Source organism: Seriola aureovittata, chromosome 12 (genome assembly GCF_021018895.1).
Source record: "Seriola aureovittata isolate HTS-2021-v1 ecotype China chromosome 12, ASM2101889v1, whole genome shotgun sequence".
Classification (NCBI taxonomy): domain Eukaryota; kingdom Metazoa; phylum Chordata; class Actinopteri; order Carangiformes; family Carangidae; genus Seriola; species Seriola aureovittata.
Window position 1 is genome coordinate 787,109 of NC_079375.1, and position 4,547 is coordinate 791,655.

Below are 4,547 nucleotides of genomic sequence, written 5' to 3' on the forward strand. Positions count from 1 at the left end.
AAAACTCTCTACAGTTCCCCCTCGGCTTCCGTTATCACCAATGGAATCATATCAAGACCCTTCAAACTACAACAAGGCCCCCTATCACCCCTTCTGTTTGCACTCTTCCTTGAACCTCTGGCTGCCTCCATTAGACAATGCGATGCCGTCTCAGGCATAAAACTAAAAAGCACCCACCATAAAATAAGCCTATATGCTGACGACGTTTTACTATTCATTACAAATCCGTTATCCTCACTCCCTCAAATCCACAATCTAATCCACAAATACAGCAAGATATCAGGCTACTCTATAAACTGGAAAAAATCCAAGATTTTACCAATCAGTGGGTGGGACAGACAGCTGCAACACCCTCTTCTAAGCTGCACAGTTAAATCAATTAAATATCTTGGAATCCACATCTCCTCCAACCCTAACGAATTATTAAAACTCAACCACACACCTTTATTACAAGAAATAAAAGACAATCTAGAAAGATGGAATAAATTACCACTCTCCTGACGCATCTCAACGGTCAAAATGAAAATCCTTCCAAAAATAAATTACCTCTTTGCCATGATCCCTATAGCCCCACTCCAAAGCTGGTTCTCCTCTCTGAACAGCACAATCACCAAATTTTACTGGAAAAATAAACAACCAAGAATAAAACTATCCACACTTCAAAAACTTAAAGGGGACATATTATGCTCCTTTTCAACAAGTTTGAATAAGTCTCAGAAAAAGCATGTCTTTGAAGCTTCTTGCTAAAAAATCCACTACGATCCTATATTTCAGCATGCCTGTAAACCCCTCTTTTTCAGCCCTGTTCAGAACAGGCTGTTTCTGTGTCTGTAGCTTTAAATGCAAATGAGCTGTGCCTGACCACGCCCCTCTTCGGAAGGGGATGCCGTTCGGGCTTCTGGCACCGTGCTCTAATGTTTATGGTGACCGTGACCGGCCTCCTGGCGTCGGTAGCGATTTGGTTCAACCACACGACTTTTATCCAGAATCTGACCCAGAGGGAGAGGCTGCTGAAGAAGTTCAAACTCTACAACTGCAGCAGGACGTTTCTGAATGGTTGGTAAGCAATTTTGTGTATTTTGACATTACATTTTCAGTTTGTTGATGAGAGCTGGCACACAGTTACTAACATGTAGCTAGGTAGCTAATGCTAACTGTTACTGTCTCGTCATTACTGGGAGCTTCTTTTGGTAAATAAGCACTATTGTGAATTGCGTAATGTAGTTATCTGTCATGCCTCCTTAGATATACTTTTACAGTCTATAAAAATGTTTGTTGTATGTAGACTGCTACAGGTGTTCAATGTCAGTACTAGTCAGATATTTTAATAGATGCTGACAAAGTAAATCATTTTTCTCCATGTTTTGAGCAGAGATGCTCATCATGACATCTTCCTTTATGTAGTACATTTATTTTGTGTATTACAATGAAAGCTGTAAATTAGCATTAACATGTCTGACAGCAACAGTAATTTTTAGTCAAAGACTAAACTGTGCAATTTTCTGCACTACACTGTTGTCAAGCTCCACATTATATGCAATAATTGGCATGTTATAAATTACCTGTTATATGCGCTTGATATGTAGCCAAGCTTACTTCTTACCCACCTTAGCTCCACTGTCTGTCAGTGTTTGAATTTCATAAGCTTTATATTTTGCTGAATGTTTCCATTTTTCTCTATATTTTGGATAGGTGCTCCTGTGGAAACTGTGCAACCATGCCCACAGAAGCTGAGAACATCTGCTGCTAGGAGATACCACAGGTAGCATTCTCACTGGACAAACTAATCACTAATTTGTTTTGACTACATTACATTTATAATAAACCATAGCATTACCATTTGCAATTCACTGTAGGTTACCAGACGGCTATGGGATATCGAGGAAGATTTACCATGTATGGTAGACCGTCCTGGGTTGGAGCCGCTCTGCCTCAATGTGTACTCCCTCCAGAATGCCTGCAACATGTACCGCGCTGACTGCGGTACTTATAAATATAAGAAATAAAATATGTTAGGCAGTCTTGTTTTACTTCAGTGCACATAATTTTACAATGGTAATAACACACCACAAATAGAGTAACAAACCCTCAAATAAATTAGTTTAGCTGCTCTTTGATTTGTAAAGTTCTTCTATCAGCAGATAGTGTGCATATAATATATGAATTCAGAGGAGTCATTTCTTTAGTAACAATCAAGCATTTATTTACATCAAATGAGGGACTTATAATCAGTGATAATAAAAAAAACTGTAGGATTCACTGGATCCATAAAAAAAAATTGTGAGACACATCATAGATATATGTTTGCAAGTGCCCTGTCCAGTTGTTTTAGTCAGTACAGGTATCTAGCCTCTAGGAGCTTTGTGAGCTGGTGCTGGGGCTTCCATGGTCACAGAATCTGGGTCGTCATTCCAGCCTGCGTGGTCCTACACATCCATGCCGAGTTTCCTGACGCCACATGCCCCAGTACGTGGGTTTTAGACTTCCCCATGATAGAACCGGGACACAGAGCTGGATATGACCTCCTCCTTCTCAGGCCGCTCGAACTGTGCAGTGAGGTCCTCTGGGATGGGGATGGCCAAAGCCGCTTCTGTGTATGGTCCCAGGTCAACAAAGACTTTTTCAAATATGAGGTCCAACACATTCCCTGTTTGATAAAACACAAAAGATTTTGTTTACATTTTTCACTTTTTTTTGTTGTTTTTTACAAAACAATGAATGAAAGTCTGTTTCTAACTACCTCCTGACATTTTCTTTACTGCATTTTGTTGTTGATGGAACTGTGATAATATTATACGTGCAATACTTAATACAATGTGTACAAAACATTTTTTGGTTGAAAAATAAAATAATATAACACACCTTTGGAAATTGGACCTTGAACAGTGGTTCTCCTTCTTTGTTTGGGCTTGTGGTCGGTCAGCATTTTCATTGTAGTAAATGGCAGCCAGGTAGAGTCTGGAGGTACAGTAAAGAGAAAATCAAAGATGTAAATGTTGACAGAAACCTTAGCCTACACACTCTCACAAGTTCTAAGTTACCACAGCTTCATTTACCTGCACATTATTCCAAGACTGATAAATGACTGTTAGGTTTATCAAGAGTAGATGCACTTCAGATGGCTACAGACCTGTACTTCTGATGTGAGGCTGAAGAGTCCTCAAGGATAACTGTGTGCCTACAGTGGGTCAGTCTGGCATGCAACATCCCTTGTTGCAGGAAGCTGTATAGATGCACTTGATGTGCTGGCCTGAACAGAGGAAACAGAGGCTGTAGTTATGGCAACAGTTGCAAGCAGTGCAAAAATGATAACAACAAATGCACTCAATTATGTGTAAATTGGGTTGTCACTAGCTTGTAAATGCTGCAAATAGCTCACTATATGTGCACAATGCAAAAAATGTGTATTACAGACTATCCCCTTGGACATATCCCCTTAACTCTGCGCTTATCTAGATATTTCCTACAGGCACTGTATCTGTAAACATGATATAAACGTTAAAACGGCCATCATAAGGCATGACTCTCAATAATTACCTTCACAGCACTATCCGAATTTTGCAGGTTCGACTTTACAGACAGTTAAAACGCCTTTAAAATATAATACATTTAACAGGGTGGCTCTAATCAATGTCACACGGCGATACCAAGCAGAAGAATTGCATACAATCTGTACCCGGCTATACCCGGCTGCGTGTCGACGATGCTAAACGTTAGCCACATTAGCTGCCATGCTAACAACACACGCAACAGGCTCTCGTGAACAAACAGTAAAGCAACATAAAATGGTAAAACTTACAGCTCTCAGGTTCAAAGTTGGGTCACGGACAGTCGGTGCTGATCCAAGCTTTATCTTCAGACTTGTAGCAAATCCTGCATTGTACTGGCCCAGGTTGAGAAAGCAGTCCGAGGTGAAATGGTTAGCACAGTACAACACTTTCGGAGTTGGAGCGGGAACATTTCCATCAAAAATAAAATGAATCCACTGGGTCTTCAGATCCTCGGGCGTAGGGATTAAAAAAGACTTCTGTGTTGGTTTGTGCAGCCAACAACAAAGCAACTACTGTGTTTCGCTCGTACCTTCGACATTGTTCTTGTGGTGAGCTTGTGTTCGCGAGGGAAGTAACGATAGCGTCTGCAACACGGACTCAGTGGGCGAAACACACACCTTGCTCGGGGAGTGTCACCCACCTGGGGGGAGGTGGCATCTCCCTTCTTGACGACATCAGGGGAAAATCTCTAATTCGCTCGTTTGAGCACACATCTCCTGAAAGGTGGAGAAAGCAAAAGACGGAGAGGATGGACTTGTCTCATGTTTGGGGGGTTCGTAGACACGCCAGGGACACATACTACTGATAGAAAACCATGGAAAAGTGCATTTTGCATAATATGTCCCCTTTAAGGAATATGGAGGACTCAAGGCCCCTAACTTTTATTACTACTTCCTTTCACAACAACTGCTGTATATCCACCACTGGACAAAAAACACAAACTCACCATGGTTAGTTGTTGAAAACAGCCTAACTCAAGAACTGGGCACTAAAAAT

The 4,547-nt window shown here is 41.1% G+C and overlaps 1 long non-coding RNA gene across 1 annotated transcript; it reads left to right on the top strand.

The window, feature by feature from the left end:
- The first annotated feature begins 943 nt into the window (after positions 1–943).
- On the top strand, positions 944–1,971 carry LOC130178532 (uncharacterized). The gene is made up of 3 exons (XR_008829177.1): positions 944–1,056; positions 1,693–1,762; positions 1,857–1,971. It is a non-coding gene; the product is annotated as an uncharacterized LOC130178532 (long non-coding RNA).
- Positions 1,972–4,547: the final 2,576 nt, after the last annotated feature.